The 20,749-nt window shown below is 31.6% G+C and overlaps 1 protein-coding gene across 3 annotated transcripts in view; it reads left to right on the top strand.

The window, feature by feature from the left end:
* Positions 1-10,845: 10,845 nt before the first annotated feature.
* Orc2 (origin recognition complex subunit 2) overlaps positions 10,846-20,749 on the top strand; it is a 69,089-nt gene continuing 59,185 nt past the window's right edge. For 2 of the 3 annotated variants that reach the window (XR_013021500.1, XR_013021499.1), the window contains exons 1-2: positions 10,846-10,967; positions 14,838-14,942. The gene's annotated coding sequence lies outside the window, so the exon portion shown is untranslated. The remainder of the gene's footprint in view (positions 10,968-14,837; positions 14,943-20,749) is intronic. The other variant, XM_076481736.1, reaches the window with a different exon arrangement.

Here is a 20,749-nt window from a genome sequence, read left to right as displayed (position 1 = left end):
TGTTCCTGAATTTTTTTCCACATACAATTTTCCAAGCAGAAATTTACCTGCAGCAATGTTAATTATAATGGTTTTACTTTTAGTGTAGTTCCTACCAAACCGTATAATTATATGTATATCAGTCTCAACTTTGTAATGCTTGCACCTACATCTTCAATCACAGAATTTAAGATTTAACAAGCACAGTTGTAGCATCACACATGGATCAACATTCTCATCAATAAACCTCACTCAACAATACAGTTAAAATACCTGAAATGGTTGTTGATATAAGACTGATAATTTTCCACAAAGTGGATTTTTAACTTTTTAATGTTGCCTTGTAAAGAACATTTGGTGGAGGAGGTAATATTTTATCACATGTTCTACCACAACAGTAGCACACTCAGAAATAAAAAATGTTCAGAGCTGACCTTTTTTAAATAAATTCTGGTATATTTTAGTCCACTACAACAATGTATTCTATACATTTAAAAATTTTGCATATAATTAGCACAATTCTCGTGCAGTTAGAAACTGTTTGGTTTGGCATGGTCTGGTGCTTAGAACACTCAGTTCAGAGTTTGAGAGCCATGGTTTCAAATACTCTTCACAAACATACATGTCCTTTCAGTAATGGGAGCATTATAATAGGACAACCTATTACACTAATCACTGGTAAGAGTTGGCAGTGGGTAGTGTTGACTAGCTGCTTTTTTGCTAGTCTATCAATTCAAAATTAGGGACAAATTGCCCTTGAATAGATTTGCATGAAATTAAAAACTGTAACAGAAACTAATAAATATGTTTTCCCCATCCTATGGAATGGTATATTTACAAGAGACAAAGTGAGGGCTAAAGAAGTTCATAGTTTGGTTACAAAATATTCTATACAGATTGGTTGGAGAAAAACTAAAAGGTATGTTTTTTGTTGTGAGTAAAAGAATATCTTTAAGAAGGTTGATATACCAAGAAAAAACTTAGGCAGCAAACGTATAATCTGTGCTTCATCTGGTTACTCTACAATTTTGACACACGTAATTTAGCACACAGAACTGTCAAATTATTTACAAACTTTGGCCAGTTTACTGTAAAATTTAAAAGAATCATATATGTATGTCAAATAAATTAAAAATAGGAGTATGTACAAGAAATATCTTAATTTTCAAACTTTTTTTATGGGAGGCCTTGTTCTCTGCCCCTCCTTAGCATGATGAGCACAGTGTGCAGCAATGAATGTAACATATTTCACTTTTTCCTTTTTGTCCCTTCTCATTCCTAACAGAGTGACCCAATGACCTAGTATATACTCAAAATGTAACTAATAGTATGCATTTTACAAGTGAACCATTGTGGTTCATGGGCAAATTTTAAGGCTTATAATACTAAAGACGAAGTATTAGTACCTGTAGTAATTAGAGCACAGATAGCTAAATTGTGTGGCTTTGTGCTTCACAGAAGACTAACATTTTACAAACTGAAGCAAAGGATAGTTATGGTAATACCAAGAAATTACAAATTTCTCATGACCTGCCCATTACTGTATGTTTTCAGTGAAACTTGAAATTAACATTAAGAGAAAAACATAAAAACAGTAAGTTTTTGGTCACTGAAAGGTAAACTCTTTATTAGTTGTTTAAGCTGACTAGTTTAAGTAACACACTATTTTGAAGGCATAATTCTATATTGAATTAACAGTCTAAATTTTTGTAGATATGATCAGATGTTCAAAAGTAGGCCAAGAAAAAAAATGTAAAATTAAAAAAGATCAAGAATAAAGAGATAGAAAATTAATAGAATCAAGCACAGTATTTAAAATATTATTAATTAAGAATTAAAATAATAATAAGATTGATGAATTGCAGAAGGAAGTCAGTGGCAAAATAAGAATTGGTAAATACAAAGCAGTAACTAATCACACCATTTGCTCAAGAACTCCAAACACCACTTACTGTTAAATATAGACTAGGAGAACATATCTGATTTACACTTATTGCTACTACTGCTGTACCACCTGTTACTACAAGATCTTTCTTGCCTAATCCAGCCATATCACTACTTAGTCCAACCCCAAAATTTAGGTAGTCAATTTAAAAACACAGTTAAGAAATTAACAGACTATTATGGAAAGGTACTATGGGAGGCACATTAGGCTCAGTTTGAGATAATTTACAAAGTGAACAGATATAATAATGAACAACAACCTATTCATTATGCTACCCACTTAAAATTATGTTAAGTAAGCTTTCAGTTAGTAGGATGATATGCCAGAAGGAAGTATCCAGAAAAATATTTTGGAAATGGCATGGAGTAAGGGGGAGAACCAAGGTGAACTGTGGAATATTAGAAAGGCTTGCTCACTTATTCTTCTGGGATATTTCTCTTGAAGTGATAAATTTGTTGGCATGTGATCAGTTTATGAATTTCATAACAAATGAGGATATGAGAATTATGTTGAAGTAAAGCAAGTATACATCTTTAAAGGAATTTCTCCAGTTGGCAAATGGAATATTAATACATTAAACCTGCAGATAAACCATTGAAAACACCAGTACAAGTGTACTAGAATAATCAGATATTAATGTAATAAAACATCAACTACCCTTAAAAATTGTCCAGAAGAATTGATAGAATGAGTCAGATAGCCAGTTACATAGATTATAAAAACTTATGACAAGAAAATAGATGCTTCAAGTGTAATGTGAAAGGAAATATTGGAAGAAACTATGAATTAAAGCCTATGTAGAATAAAAACTTATACCAAAGGATGTAAGAAAAAGGAAACTGTTGTGGGAAATATAGTTATTACAGCCAAGATATTATTAAGCCAGTGACTTACATTAGGACACCAGACAGTTGTCTGCTTTGAATTTTTAAATTGGTTAGCTGATATTCTTCCCTTGATATTCTTCTTAAAATATTGTGTATACTGTTTAATTGTAACATTTCTTGCTTATGTAGGATTTACTCATATTACCCACATTACTGGTCATTCTTATTCAACATAGGGAAAGCTGCAACCATTAGACATAATGTGTCCTATCAGCAAATGACACTGCTATCATTACTATTTTTGCACAACATGAAACATTATAGCAAAATCCCTGAAAATGGAGCAAATATGTCTAGAGAACAAAGGCAGGTATAGTGTAGGGTTCTTTTGGACTTTATTTTATTTAAAACTTGCATTGACTTAGAACAAATGAAAAACTATATTAAAATACAAAGGTAAAAAACAGGCATAATATGTCTGCATACTACACTTTTCCTTTAGTTGCCAACTAAATTCAACTATAAAATACAAAGGAGCCACAATGAATTTTCCTCATTCCTGTAAACATTTACACAAAACCTTTAAACAAAGAACTACAACTTAAAACAGACAAAAAATATGTACTTTTGTAACCTGAATTTAGAATATAACATAAAACACAACGGAGTATTAATTAGAATAAAAACAAAAACCTTTGTGATTAAATGACATTATGTAACAAAATTTTTACTTTTTCTTGTTCCTGGGCAGAAAGTGTTATTTCCCAATTCCTTATCCCTAAAGTAAATGGAAAAGGCCTATTTTTCTCTTCAAACTTTAATTTTTTGACCTGGGAGCATATAATGAAAATATGATGGGAGCTGATATATAAAAGTGATTTACATTATGGTCACAAATCTCGAAAAACTACTCACTTCTAAACGTTTTTCTTCATTTTTGTATAACTTTAATATAAATACATGTAAATCTTAATTCATATATTGTTTTATTCTGAGCTTATGTAAATGAAAATGTGCAAATTTGCCCATTTTTGCATAAGAAAATAGGTTAATTTCTAAATTTCATTATCCAGGTCACCAAAGCAAAGTCTCAAGGGAATAATGGCCATTTTCTGTACTTTTACAGTATAAGCAATTAAAAAGTAACACATACTATCCAGGAACAAAATTTGTGTTACACTGTGTAATATAGAGTACACAAATATAATAGGTAATGAAATAATGTATGTACAGCTACACATAAATAAATACATATAACACAAAAATTATTTCTTTTAAAAAACATCACTAATGTATACACATGAAAGAAATACCAATTTACAAAAACGTTAATCCTGATTTTAACATGGATAATAGTCATTATAGTTAATATGATAACCATTTGTTACCAATTAAAATAAACTTGCATGAAATTCCTCAAAGAATTTAACATTCAGTAATCCTTTACAAATTCTAAAGCAATACATTAAATAATATATTTAATGCCATATCAAAACTACAAACAAATTTAAACTTTTACCTTATGCATGACAGTGTTAATGACATTTTTTTACATGGATGCAGCCACAATACTGTATACAAGAGAACCCTTTAATTTAGAAAGAAAAAAATCTGTTTACATCAAAATTATAATACCTTTAATAATAAAAAATATTAAAGTAAAATACAACATTATAAACACGATTCTATATTGTATTATACGAAATTAACTCATTGTAAACAGAGAAACTATTGGGTTGATAATATGATAATCAAATAAAGACATACAATGTTATGAAATAACATGGGACCTGTAAGTCCATCTTGGCTTTTCCACAATGTAAACTATATTAACTTTAAATGAAAACAACTAAAACTCAGCCAGTATAATTTATATACTTATAAAGCATTTTCTTAAACTCCCTTAAATTTACTGACCATATGACATCCAGAGCCCAACTACCCTGTTAGAAAAACACAACAGTTCACAGTTGAAGTTGACTCCTACCTTGCTAAAATTTACATGTTTCCCATAGTTATACTATTCTCACTGTAAAGTGATGAAAAATATGATGTATCAACACTATAAGTTCCCTTTCCAATCGTAAGTACCTAAATCAGATCCTCCAACATTTTTTTTTCAAGAGAAAACAATATGAGAGATTTCAACCTCTCCTCATATGACAATCCTTCCATTCCAGGTACCCTTCTCTGAACCCTTTCCAACAATTCAATGTCCTTCCTAAGGTAAGAAGCCTAAGACTGAACACAATGTTCCAAATGTGGCCTAACCAGTGACCTATGCAATGAAATTATGACCTCTTTAGACTTGTATTTAATATTTTTGTAGATACAATCCTATTTGCTCTACTATTAGAAACATCACACTGCTTGGATGACTTCAAAAACTGATCAACTATTACACCAAGATCCCTTTCCCTCATAACATTGTTAATGTGGATGGGAATAACATGCATTATCTTGAAGTTATTATAATTAAAATCCATTTTCCATCTATTTGCCCAACTCTACAAATGATCTAAATCGTTTTGTAAAGCAGCAGCATCCTCTTCACAGTTACCAATGCCCAAGACCTTAATATCATCAAGTATGAGAACTAAAAATAGTGCTGACACCTTCAAGAAGTTGACTGAAACCTCTAGGTAGCATAAAATGAAACATGAACCAAGCAAATTGCTGATTTCTGGATGCACCATTGGTTTAGCCAGGTCCATCAAGACTCCATCTCTCCCCACAATGTGACCAAGAAACACCACTTCCATTTGCATTAATTAAAACTTTCCTGGTGTCAGTTTTAGGCATGCTTTTTGTATGTGTTGAATAACATTTTCAGGTTCTCTAAAAGATTCAGAATTAAAATGAGATATCAAAACATCAGCATAGACCAGACATCTCTCTCATTGGCTCTCTCAGTCCCTTGAGTATAAACTTCATCAGCTACTCTTAAGTAGTTGCTATGTTACACCTAGAATCTAAGTAGAACATTTGTGCTTCTTCCTTTTCCCTAATAATCAATGCTGGAAACATTTAAAGCTTGTACAACCATTTTCAACACCATCAACTGTACTTCAGCATTAGCAACTTCCCTTATGCTTTCAAGAATCTGGCCTGGCATGGCCTAGCGCGTTAAGGCGTGCGCTTCGTAATCTGAGGGTCGTGGGTTCGCGCCCGAGTCGCGCCAAACATGCTCGTCCTCCCAGCCGTGGGGGCGTTATAATTTCACGCTCAATCCCACTATTCGTTGGTAAAAGAGTAGCCCAAGAGTTGGCGGTGTGTGGTGATGACTAGCTGCCTTCCCTCTAGTCTTACACTGCTAAATTAGGGATGGCTAGCACAGATAGCCCTCGAGTAGCTTTGTGCGAAATTCCAAAACAAGCTTTCAAGAAGCTTACATGGTGGTGGTTTTATTAAAGTGTATCACCTGTGTCAATATGGTGTTGCCACCCTTGTTCAACCTCCTTGACAACCTGGTCCTATGGATACATCTGTATAATAAGTCACTGAGCTGTTTTCACTGAATTTTATTTAGTCTAGATATTTAGCACAATCATTAATCACTGACTTTAGGTACGTTAGTAGCCTCGTGCTTGCTTTTTACTGTGGTGAAATGGATGCAACCATTAAGCTCTAATGATCATAAAAGACATATATTATCTTTTATAAATATTTATAATTAAGCCACAATTTGTCTTCAATCAGAAAATGATACATTGCCCTTAATATTTTCATTTTCTAAAAATGAGGTATTGTAATAAAAGAGTATTTAAATAAATGGGAAGACTAAAGAGTTTTTTTTTAATTTCGCACAAAGCTACTCGAGGCCTATCTGTGCTAGCCGTCCCTAATTTAGCAGTGTAAGACTAGAGGGAAGGCAGCTAGTCATCACCACCCACGGCCAACTCTTGTGCTACTCTTTTACCAACGAAAAGTGGGATTGACCGTAACATTATAACGCCCCCACGGCTGAAAGAGTGAGCATGTTTGGTGCGACCAGAATTCGAACCCGCGACCCTCAGATTACGAGTCGAATGCCTTAACACACTTGACCATGCCGGGCCCTACTAAGGAGTTCAATGCCATTGATAGAATTTTATATAATATCAAAGCTGATAAGTGAAGTGAATTAGAAGGTGGTATTATCACTGATTTAGAAACGATTAAAACACAGTATGTAATAGTATTGTAGCTGTGCTAATGGATGACACATTGGGACGAATTCCAAGTATTTTTGTAAAAAGATCACTAAGAGGGTTTAAATGGCCCGGCATGGCCTAGCGCGTAAGGCGTGCGACTCGTAATCCGAGGGTCGCGGGTTCGCGCCCGCGTCGCGCTAAACATGCTCGCCCTCCCAGCCGTGGGGGTGTATAATGTGACGGTCAATCCCACTATTCGTTGGTAAAGAGTAGCCCAAGAGTTGGCGGTGGGTGGTGATGACTAGCTGCCTTCCCTCTAGTCTTACGCTGCTAAATTAGGGACGGCTAGCACAGATAGCCCTCGAGTAGCTTTGTGCGAAATTTCCAAACAAACAAAACAAACAAACAAAAAGGGTTTAAATATTTTTCGATACTTTGGTTAATTGTTGTTTTTTTTACTTTAAGTTGGTAATTATATATATATGTGTGTGTGTGTGATGAAGATGATTTTGTTATTTTGAAAGAATCACGCTTTTTTCGAAGTGCGTTTCCCGATAGTGGAAATGGAAAAATGGTTGATCTCTTATCTCAGGTTTTTATTTACGGACAGAAGTATTTACAGTAGTTCTCTCTGAACTGTTGGCGATAAATTTCAACACTAAACAAACAGCATACACCCACTTGTCTAAAGATAATCTATTAAAATAAGTCAAACATAAATACGAATATTTGTTACACTGTTGATTATTACCATTGTATGAAGAGCTTTAAATAATTGTCTTTTTTGTCAAATTCCTTACAAGCTCTTTCAGTTACATTAGAACACAATTTTATAATACGAATTATTCTCCCCTGCTCTGTTATTAAAATATAATTTGTGATGAATTAATTTTAAAAATCGCCACTACACACTATTTATAGCTAAACTTATAATCACTCAGTTTATATTTGTATCTATTTTGAACAACATGTTTAAAATGTATTTATACCATGATAGAGGTCTAAAACTTTTCACATACTACTAGATATTATAATATAATAACACTCAATGAAAACAATAAGAAACACTCACAAGGTTCTAGTAACATAATATGATTCATACTTAGTGCACTACACAACATATAATTTGTAAACAGTTACATACTTAAACTTAAGATAAGCTATCGCTTCAAAAAATAATTATATTTAACATTTGCATTTCTCTTAAATGTAAGTGGTCGTGTATCTCAAAAAAGAAGCCTCTCTTCAAGAAAAATATTTACATTTTTATATTATATACAAGTACTATTTTCAGCTTACGCACAGAATCTACTCAACGTCTGCACTCAAATTTGTAGTTCCTTTGATGGCCTCAATATAATCTGGTAGAAATCTTGGCTTCATAACTTTTTATAACTTCTGGGTTCCCCGTAGGTTCAAAGTTGAACTTATTCAAAGCCATCCCTTTTCTTCATGATCACCACTGGTGAATAATATGCTGAAATTAAAGGCTCAATGATTCTGGCTTCTAAATTGCCTTGACTTGTATCTCAAAACTGCTGGTATGGGTATTAATACTTTTTATGATAAGAAGCGAACGTTTTGACCTTCCTAGATCATCTTCAAATACACAACATGCAAAAAGTAACCTTTACACAAATCTTAAGTACTTGAGGTAATTTAGCCAGTGCAAGTGCAACCTATTTAATATAGAGGATCACATGGTCACATATAAGAAACTATATTATATAATAAAATGCAGACACTTTTACAGTTCTAAAACCGTATAGCTTATTTAGCAACTTATGAGGCTCACAGACAAGTAGCATTAGTAAAGCATCATTTAATTACAGTGAAGAAATACAAATGTTTATATTGTATTACGCAGTGGATATAAAGATAAGACGTGGGCCACATAAAGGTGAAATAAGAATGTGCCTTAGGAGATATTAGTCCTGCCAAAAGTCGTATCATTTTTACTGAATGACAAGCTGTGAAAACTTACTTTCTTAATATGGTTGCACATTGGAAACTACGTTACCCAGTGAAATTGTAATATTTAAATAGTTATTAGCGTACGATAGAATAAACAATGCTTTACTAAATTGTAATTTGAGGGTCGCGGATTCGAATCCCCGTCGCATCAAACATGCTCGCTCTTTAAGTCGTGGGGGCGTTATAATGTTACGGTCAATCCCACTATTCGTTGGTAAAAGAGTAGCTCAAGAGTTGGCGGTGGGTGGTGATGACTAGCTGCCTTCCCTCTACTCTTACACTTCTAAATTAGGGACGGCTAGCGCAGATAGCCCTTGTGTAGCTTTACGCGAAATTCAAAAATACAAACAAACAAAGAAATTTAATTTTTGACTAAGTTATTTATAAGGTCCATTCATTGGGCACCTATCAGGAAAAAATATAGATGTATCATATGTCCACACGAAGTGAAAAAGGGGAAAAGTGCATATGAGAACTACATAATGGTTAACTACGAAAATTACTTCAAACAGAGAGAAAAACTCCTGTGCACTGCTGAGCATCTCTATCAAATGCCACCACTAGCAACTTTTTCAAACAGTTATGTGATGTATCTGTTGATCCTATTCAAACAAACGTTGAAGATGATACAAAAGATCCTAAATAATCTATTCTTGTATGGGTGATTTTTTTTTCGTGCAAGGATTCAGTTCTGCCATGTTTTAAGAAGTGTCTACCGTCTCTTTATTCAGCATAACAGTAAGAGTACTTAACCTGTAGTAGTTTAATTTGCTTGGATCCCACACATGTAAGAGTTTGTTTGTTTGTTTTAATTTCGCACAAAGCTACTCGAGGGCTATCTGTGCTAGCCGTCCCTAATTTAGCAGTGTAAGACTAGAGGGAAAGCAGCTAGTCATCACCACCCACCGCCAACTCTTGGGCTACTCTTTTACCAACGAATAGTGGGATTGACCGTACATTATAAGCCCCCACGGCTGAAAGGGCGAGCTTGTTTGGCGCGACAGGGATGCGAACCCGCGACCGTCAGATTACGAATCGCACGCCTTAACACGCTTGCCCATGCCAGGCCCCCACACATGTAAGAGTAGTGAGATCTAAGCACACAGAGCATTAGTAATTTGTTTTTGGAATTCAACAGGCACACGGAGCTCAGGCTCATAAAATCAACCTTATAGTATTTAGGATGTTGTAACAAACATTATTAATATTTCTGACGAATTGATAAAGTACCTGGAAGTATGAATGATCATTTAGTATAAATGGCATGTGAAATGTGATATTTTTTTAGTTGAATTGTGAACGTGATGAGGAACAATTACAGACCCGCCCTTCGTATTTAATATTTAGATACTTAAGCCATAAGTAAGTATTTCATATAGTGATTCAGTTTGTGTGTTTAATTGTAAACTAATGATATACGTTTCGATTTATTTTGTCACAGAATCGCGCTTCGCTCTTCGGAGCCGAGTAAGCGTTATAAAAATAACTATCAAATACCACTCTTCAATTACTGTAGCCTACGGGTTACTGCTAGGTGTTGTTGACTAAAAGCTATTCCTCTAGTGTAAAAGTTTGAAATCTGGTACACCAGGCTAGCGCGAGTATCCGATATAAACAAAAGCAAAGTCACTTGTTTTATCTCATTGAAATTACTTAAATGCATTCAACCTAAACAAATTAATTTTCAAGGTAGCAATACCATACATTATATATATATATATATATGCAAAAGTAAAATTACTAGAATATCTCCAACACCTAATGTGCCATATATTGTCTGTGATCATGACAAAAAAAAAAAGTGTTTACCAAATTGCACTTGATTGTTATTATCGGATTACAATGTATACGAATAAGTATAATAGTACATCAAATTGGCTATAATAATTACAGGATTAATTTTTAGTTCTAATCTGAGAAGGTATTTTGTTTTTGTCAGACGTTATCAGTTACAACTATATATGTATATGTTACATTTCCTCAACAGGTGTCAGTATCATTTTTATTCATAAAGAAAAAAAATGTCGAGCGGGAAAAGGAGAACGTCGTGTGTGAAATTTGTTAGCGATGAAGATGTTGTAGCTAATATTATTAATATCAATGAGAAAAGTAAGAAGTGTTACTATTTTATTCATATCACGTTGTTGACTTTGTTGTTAATCTTGCCTTAAACACAAGACTTATTTGATAATTGTTCACAATTCTAGGTCTTATGCTGAGATTATACTGTTAGTATTACTTTTACTATTAGTATTTTATTATTATTATTAGTATTACTAATAGAAGTAACATTACTTCACCTACATAAAAGCCAGTTTGTGTTACGTCACACTTGATTTCTCGAAATAGAAGTCGTGAAAGCCAAAATGCATTTATCCAAATAGAATAGTTCAATTACTGTTTGCCGACAACAATTTTAGTATGGCTTAGAGTCATGTGCATAAATTTGATTGTGAAATTAAAAATATCGAATCAATTTTGAATTTAAATCGTTTCTTAATTAAACTATTTGTTGTTATACCAACAATGTTGTTAATAAAAATAAACATCATTCAGTGGAGAACATAAATTGAGAAATCAATAAATATTTTTCCAGATTTATTGTCTGTACATTTCATTTTATTCTTTTAACTACATAGACTAACAATAATATTAGGTTGTACTTTTGTTGCTCTGCAGTCTCAATCCACACTAAGTTTAATTTGTAATTGGCAGTTTTACTTAGCTACATTGTTTTCACCAAACTCTGGTTTATGATTTTTAATTTTTCACAACTGTTATCTGATACCTTTGATACATTCAGTTATATTTTACTTGTAATATAATTTTTTCTTTTGATATTTATTTTGCTATAAAAAAAAGGATGCATATCCCATGCATCCTTACAAGATGAAACAGCATATTTAACAACACATAGTGGTGTTATCACAGATGTAATAAGAGCAAGTAATTTCTGAAGATGTGTGTTGTGCTACAATTTTACCAATCACATTCATGGTAGAGGTATGTATGTTCAATTTAGTACTTAAGGATGAAGTTATTTTAAGTACAAATGGAGGAGTTACTGCATAAGGAGGTTTTGTTGCATAAGAATTACTCTCCTATTGCATTCTTTCCTATTTGGATATGCTCCTCATTTTCTGCACTGATTTCTTGCATATTATATCAGTGAATAAAGAATATACTTGGATCAGTAGTGGTACAGTTCTCCTCTTTGAATCTGACTCACTCATCTACAGAGGATATCTTCAGCTGTTTTTTGGGAGTATATATATTCTTCTCTTGTACTGCTCCCTCCCCTTAATTAGTGTGGGATTCTGGCTAATCTTGTGAGAAGAGGAAAGTACTGTATCAGAAATTATGATTTTTCCATACTGGAAATATATTTCTGATAAATACTTATCCTTCCTCCACATTTATTACCTGTGCTTTTGTAATCTGCCAAACTTTGAAGTGATAGTTTGGTAAAGGTGCATAGAGGGAATCACATGCATCATGTGAATTTACTATAGTCCTATTTGTGGAGAAGTGATGTATGATGATTTTCACAGAATACACATAGAAATCATTTGATTCTACTAGGGGTAGTGGTGGAAGGCTTATGGCATGCATTATAAAAACTTTTTCCTATAGAAGGCAGCAATGAACAAGGATATATGATCTTATGAGAGGAAGGGGAAGTACTTATTTGAAATGCATGTTCAGTACAGGCAAATTACAACTTGGAAAGAAGCATATCATAAATATTGTAGTTCTTTTAGCAGTAATAGCCCATATGTGTAATTCAAATTAAAATCTCAAACACACTGCAAACAACATGTAAAAGTGCTTTATACACACTGTTGAATTGTAAACAAATCATCAGACAAGTAACAAGCCACCAAAGCACTTGAGAAAGTTGGTAGAGCAAAAACAAAAATTTCACAATCACAAATTTGTTAATCTGACTGTCTGATTAATATAATGGCATAGCTCTCTCCTGCAGTCACCATGTACACATGTAAATCTACATAATTAAATTATACATTTTGTCTTAGTTTTACATGTTACATTAGTGGTAACAATAATAATTTTGTAACTACTAATGGGGTTAACAGTATATTGGTAATTACATTCTATGATTACAAGCATGCTTTGTGAGTTGTCAAAGAAGAACCTGTCCTCCTGTCACAAACATATAGCTGCATCAACTAGAGAAAATAATGTGGACTAGGTTCTCTTGAAACACCAGGAATGCCAGGCCATATTATGAAGTTAAAGGTTAGTTTACCATCATGTTCTTGAGATACCTTGTTAAGACTTTACTGTCGCATGTTATTGAAGTAACAATTACAAATTGTTGTGCCAAAAGAGAAGGTGTCTTCATTCCAAGGATTCCTGTGCTACTAAGTGATAAACCCTTTGAATATAGAAGCCTTCAATTTCCAGTTATGGTTTGTTTTGCAATGTCAATTAATAAGGCACAAGGTAAAAGTTTAAAGGTTGATGGATTGTTGCTAAAGCAGCCTTGCTTATCAAATCCCTGTTGCATTACTTTTGGTGAAAATTAACACTGAGCATTTTAGATTTAATATTTTAATTTGTTATACACTAACATTTTGAGCTTCTTTAATTTTTTAACAGTGACCTGTGCACATTTTATTCTTTTGAACTCCATATTTCTGATATTCAAATTAAATTATTGTTTGTTAATCAGAAAAAAAAATCTCCCTGTTCCTTATAGTAATATAATACTTTTAGATTTTTCAAGCCAACTTCTGTTTTTTCTCTTATATCTATTTAATTTTGAATGAAATTGCTTCTAACTTATTGACAGTTTTCAGTATTGATCAATAATATTTTTTGTGTTTTTTTGAGAATTTAAATTTGTATATAGGTATATTGAAGAAGGGATTACAGGTAGAATATGTATATATATGTGTGTGTTTGTGTATAGCACAAGGTGGTGTGGCTAGTATGTGGAAATGGACTATTTTATAATTAATTATGAAGAAAAAAGTTTTTAAGGATATGTAATATTGGTAATAATATTTCATCTTTTAGAATACAACATGAACTAATAAACAAGTCTGATTAGTACAATGATGAATGCATATATTTATTAAAAGTTGAAATACAAGATAAAATTAAATTCTACTTAGTTATAAATTTAAAAAATATCTCAAACTTAAATATACTGTCTGCATAACTTTGATATCAGTAATTCATTTGATTTGTCAACCACAAGTGACAGTTTTAAAATGTAGTTAACTGGCAGAAACTGAAGCTTTCAATCAATTTGACTGAAACTAAAAGATTTGTGACAGGCATCTAGAACATTAACTGTCCCTAACAAGAGACTGTTCTGTTAGACTGTGCCCTTAAAGATACATGTAACATGAATAATTGGGCATTTCTTGACTCTTAGTCCATAACTTCTGTCCTTTTGTTCACATAAATTTTAACTTAACTGATATGTCTCAAGAAACATTCATCAAGATTTTTTAAAATATGCTGAAACAATTGAAAAAAAAAGATACTGTAGGGTGGGTTGTGGCCAGAAAGTGTGAAATTTTAGTTTTGTTGTGCAAGAATTGTGTTGTGCAAAATATTTTAATAAAAATGCTAAAAAAATTAAATGTTTAGATAACTTTTGAAAGTAAATAGAAACTTCTTTCATTTTTTGCTTAATTGGAAATTAAGTCTGCTAAGTGAAGGTGATTAGTTTTTCCCATGTAGAATAATTGTATTCTTCATATCTATCTATCTATATGTGTGTGTGTGTTTCACTTTAAGTGGGTGACATGTGTTAGATAAATGAAAATGATGTTTTGTGTTATTGCCAGTGAAATATTTTGCAACCCATCACTGTGACAGGTAGCAGTTTCTTCCCTGAACAAAAATGCTGTTTCACATACATTTGAGATACTGGTGAACTAGACATCAAGATGTTTGTCTGTTTTTACAAGTTTAATTATTCTAAATTTATAAACATTTTAGGGACTTCTACTGCCTGTAAAGATTTATATAGCAGATCACCAAAAGAAGTGGAAAGAAACCATGAAATTTCACTGGAAAATAAAGAAGAGTACCATGTACCATTCAGTAAGTTCAAACGTTTGTTATACTGTACATCTAGAAGCAACAGCAACAAATAATTTGATAATACTGAAAGACCAGTATAAAACTCAGTATAATGTATGTATTTGACCATTGAAGAAATGTTAAGCGAATCAGACTTAAATTTCTAAACACTAGTTCTTAAAGTTTGTAGGTTTAATTTTAGGACTGAAATATACTAAATATACTTTTAAGTTTCACTATAGTAGGTTAAAAAGTTGAGTGGTAGTGTCTAACAATGGTTTCTAGATTCTGCTTGGAAACAATGAAGTATGGCTCTTATTTTAGTAATTAACATAAAATATTTAAATTAAAAAGCCAATAACTGAAAAGACCAGATCTTGAAGCCAGGACCTTTGGCTAACACAGCCAGTGTTCTATAAAACCTTACACTGTTGCATATCATATATTCCCAAAATTAATGATAAAAATAAACAACATTTGGAGAAACTTACAATAAAACATAACATTTGAGTCAACACTAAATTCATTTAAAAACCAGGTACAAAACTAAAATCCACACTTTTTAAAAACATACTGACAAACATAACACCAGCATTACAATACAATGCAATAACTGCCACAACTTCTGTATTGGAGAAACAAGCAGAAAAGTGGAAACCAGATGTAAAGAAAAAAAAAACACCTTTGCACATTTTTGAAAGCTGTAAATCAAATACACACAACATAACCATAGAAAACACTAACATATATACTAAGTAGGGAAACAAATACAAAAGCAAGGAAGTCCTACTTATGCAAGAACTCAAACTAAAAATAAACCAATACAAAGGAACATCTTTATACCTATACTGATTAATAACCTCACATCAAGTTCACCAGAAGATGATCTGAGAAGGTTGAAACATTGTTCTGTACTTTATTTTAATACCCACACCAGCCATCTTTAGAATACATTTTATTTCAAGTGAGTTTGTCATTATCATTACAAACTGTATTCTGTTCATAATTAATACAAATGTTAGTCCAGTTTTATTGTCTTCCAGATTTGATGAATTATACATGATGTCTTGTTTATCTCCAACTTTCAATATATTGCCTTTTTTTTTCATGGCGTGGGTTATTAACTTCTTCTAGAGCAGTGGCTTAGCATGGCGAGGTAATCTGAGGGTCACAAGTTCGAATCCCTGTCACGCCAAACATGCTCGCCCTTTCAGCTGTGGGGCCATTATAATGTGAAGGCCAATCCCACTATTTGTTGGTAAAAGAGTAGCCCAAAGGTTGACGGTGGGCAGTGATGACTAGCTGCCTTCCCTCTAATCTCACACTGCTAAATTAGGGTCAGCTAGCACTGATAGCCCTCATGTAGCTTTGCATGAAATTCAAAACAAACCAAATTCAGAGCTGCCTTATCTGTCATTTTCAGATGCTGTGGAACAGTTGAATCATTTAGTGGCATTTGCTAATTGATTAATAAACAGGTTTATTAGTTGATTGGTACCTTCTCCCTGCTTAATATAATGCTTGAAACATTATATTATACTAACCTGATATTAATATTTCTAAATTTTCATCCATCTTGCTTTAGTTTTAAGTAATTTTCAAATTAGACATTGTTTTTAGTGACAGTTCCCTTCTGAAAGGAATCATTTAAGCTTTTGAAAAAACATGTTTTTGTCTGAAAATAAATGCCAATTTTTAAAAATTTATTTTTAATTTTGAAAGATTGTCTGGACTTTCTTTACATGACAAATTAATTATTAATGCTGACTAAACATCACCATTGTTTGTTTTTAAAATATGCAGAAATCCCCATTGGTCTTTGTAAGTCAAATATATTAACAATTAAATAAAGAAACATGATTTAATTTAAAATATCATTATTGCAGTTAGATGTAATTCAGTAGCCAGATAGTCCATTTATTTATGTACTTGTTTTTATAGGATAAACATTGAAATAATATCCAGTAAAGGCTTGAGTCATTAGAATATATGCATTTACTTACAATCCTTGCTAAATGTTAAACTTAGGAAGGTTAACTGATTCAGTGACAATTTCATATTATTTGATGAACATAGTTAAAAACAAAATATTTTCTTTACAAATATTGGAACTCAATGGAACTATAGTATATTTGTTAGAAAGTAATAATACTGTAATTGTTAACAAATAGTTAAACATCAATATATTTGTATAGTTATATAACTTCTTTCTTTAATACTATTTATATATTATTTATGTAAACTACTTGTAAAGTTCTGATGATGATAAAACTTCTCCAAACACAGTGTCAACTTTTTCTGTGTTAAACTTGATAAAGTTTTCTTTATTACCCATTGAATCCCTCTTTAAACTGTAGGTTTGAGAACTTTACCTAGTCTTTAAGTTGTACAAGTTTCCCTTATGTCAGATTGTCTGATGTGTTTTCATTAAATAAATTTCTGTAATTTTCAGATATAATTTAATTAAAAAATTCTTTCACAATTTCCAAAATAAAAAAGGGATGTTTATAGAAAATATTAAAAATAAAAACCTCAAACATTTATATTTATTCTACCATTATGCAATAATCTAATTTTTGAAATATCTGTTATTATTTAAACCTTATTGCTGTGTTTGTTTTGTGAATGATTAAACTACATGATGTGATAACATACAATTTCAACCATGATCTGTACAGCAACTAAATCAGGATATGAATAATATACTCTTTGTGGATGATAGGGTCTTAACAAAAATAGTTATTTTTTGGGGTGATCAAAACTTTTTTTTAATCGACAAACAAGTTACTTCATTTGCAAGCAAAAGTTTATTTCAGCTGTGCATAAATAAAAATATTTTTCAAATTTGATTTTTTTTAATTACTATAAATAAATATCGGGAAATGGTAAAATATGTCAATTTTTTTTAGTTAAATTTGTTCAAACTTAGTTGAAATTAACACATAAAATTGATTTTAAAATTTGTGCCTCAAACACATTTACCAATTATCAGTTCAAAAAATTGCAAACCAAGATAAAGATCTGTCTTCAGATTTCAGGCACATTAATTTATAATTAAGTTGCTTTTTATTTAAAAAATTCCTACATGAAAATGTGTCATAAATCCAATAGAACTGTTTTGTATATTTAGAAACAGTAAAATATTTCTTATAATTCACCTATTGCAACAAAACTGTTTACACTTCAGTTCTTGATATTCTGAACAATTCACTATTATTTTACAAGTTTATAAATGTGTTTATGACATTATTAGGACCTTAAATGTTGCATCTATCTGTAACAATGCTGTTACTCAAACATTGTTTACCAACCAAAGAAAAGAAATAATCATAACTCATTTTATTTTTAGCCAAAGTTATATACAAAATTATATATGAAAAAGGTTTTCAAACTTATAAACAATATTGAGTCTTTTATCTGATTTGGAACTAAATATATTATCAACAATTCACGATGAAAGAATTAGTTTCAAGCTGATATTAGTATGGCTCACTTAATAGGTAGTTAGCTAGCTCTATTCTTGGTTGGTCTCATGCCATTTATAAGCTGACTTTTCACTCGTGAAGATATATAATGTACTCCTAGAAATACTAACATCTAAAGTTAATTCTCAGAAGTTAAATGGTTTATAATGTTCAAATATATAACTTTTTCTAGTAAAATATCTGTGGTTTCCCAATTGATAAGTGTTAATCACAGTTATTGCTTCTGAGATTTGTAGTGCACTAACTGTAGCAAACAAACAATATATACCATCTCACCATGTTCCATTGGTTACCTTTTATAAGCTTGAGAGGAGATTTTCTAGAAATGTCAGTTAAGGCAATGGTACTGGTATTTACATACATGTATACATTGTTGATTCAAGTGCTCAAGCATCTTCTACAAATTTAGTGAATAGGCTGGAATTTTTCAGCACACATGTAACACTGTAAGTTACATGCATTTCTAAATATATATTCAACTAAAACAAACATCAGAATTAAAATGATTATATAATAGTAAATCCATTACAGTAGATTTCTAGAAGGTCTAAGTGATAGATGTGTAAATAGCTGCAATCAGATGAGCAAAAACTGAATAAAAGTAAAATCACATGAAAGATAAATTCAGCCAGAGAAAAGTTAGAAAATGTTAAGTTAACCATTGTGGGAATGAATTGCCTAACAGTTGATATGTTAGAGTGGGATTAACAGTTTGAAAGAAATAAGCAGAATAATTTGTTTTGTCAAAAGAAGTTCTAAACTAATTGAATCTTCCTGTGTGGATTTTGACAAAAGGCAAACGAATACCAGAAGTACAAACATCAAATGATTATAGGAAATTCAGGATACAACAATGATATCTCATATGACAGCTTATGTAAATTATACATGGATACTGCTTCAGTAAAAATAGAGAAAAATAGTTTGACTCGTCTTGTCAGCTGAATTCTGAAGCAATTGAACTGGCCTAAGTGAACTTTTGATAAGAATAAGAGAGCTGTGTGTTGTTTAAGATTCAGCTATGATCTCCATAGTGTAAAGAATTTTTATATGTATGTTTAACTTGTTTGGAATATATGTATATATTTTTTAAAAACAAGTGGAATGCATGCTGTTCATATATTGTCAAATTTATCATCAATAAATTACAGACACCTACTGTAGAAGAATCTTTAGCCCAACACATCCATCTAAATACATTACCATATATATTACTAAAAAAAATAGTTCTTGAAACAAAGTAAAAACCAAGTATTTTTGTATTTTTGAAGTAGCTAAGGTTTAAGATTAAAGAACACAGGCATTAAAATAGCATCAATTTATCTTGTAAAATAAAACCTTCAAGTTGTAACTTTATTTTACAAAGTTTAAAAACCATTAGGGGATAAATCAGAATAAAAGTGTGATCTCTGTGCATATAATATTATTATATTAACAAGTAATAATGGTGTTTAACTTCACCACACTAGCTGCTATAATTTTTTATTTTTACAACATTATTGGAATATCATGTCTTGTCGTCTTTCACTGCTGTCTATTAGTCAAGAAGTGCTGTGGGAGTTACTGCACACAAATAAAATGCTATGTGATTCTCAACATTTTCTTGAAATGAAATTTGTTTTAAACTTTATCACTTTTGCACACACACGCTAATATAATTAAACAATATCCTTTGGCAATATCCCAAAAAGCCAAAATTTTGCAATAACAATAGAAATGAATAGGTGGGAACTAATGTAATCCATTAAAATATATAGCATTTTACAAGTTTATTTAAGTCAACTTGAATGACTTCATATTGAAAGTTGCACTGAATAATACATTGTAGCTTACAAGGAGAGTAGTGAAGTGTGTATTTATACACTTCAGATATGAAATGTGATGAAAGTTGTGTCTGTGTATATTCAATGTGGGGAAAACAACGTATGGGAATTTGCAATACACAAAACTTTATATTCGTGGAATGAAAATTGATTTTGGAAGTTTGGTTGCACATGAAATACTTTGAAGATTATGTTCTTATAATAAGCTTCAGGTAAATACTTTGAAGTTGAAAAATAATTTGCAGTTAGAGTAAGATTTATGGATTTTAACATCTCATTTATTTGCAGCAACAGGGATGTACGAAAGAATGAAAAAATATAGGATTATATATTTTTTAAAAATTGAAGTATTTTAAACAGAGTAAACATTCTTTAATTTTTGACTGCATAAGCATTAAAATAGTAGTTTCATTTTATCACCCCTTCAAGCAAAGTGAGTAGGGGTAATATCAAAATTGTATTTTCGTGTAGGGTCTGTTTATCTAGTAACTTTTCCTGGGTTACTGGAGTGATATTGGCC

The sequence above is a fragment of the Tachypleus tridentatus genome, chromosome 2, assembly GCF_004210375.1.
Source record: "Tachypleus tridentatus isolate NWPU-2018 chromosome 2, ASM421037v1, whole genome shotgun sequence".
NCBI classification, from domain to species: Eukaryota; Metazoa; Arthropoda; class Merostomata; order Xiphosura; family Limulidae; genus Tachypleus; species Tachypleus tridentatus.
The sequence above is the reverse complement of the archived record's forward strand: the minus strand, read 5'-3'. Positions and strand labels throughout refer to the sequence as shown.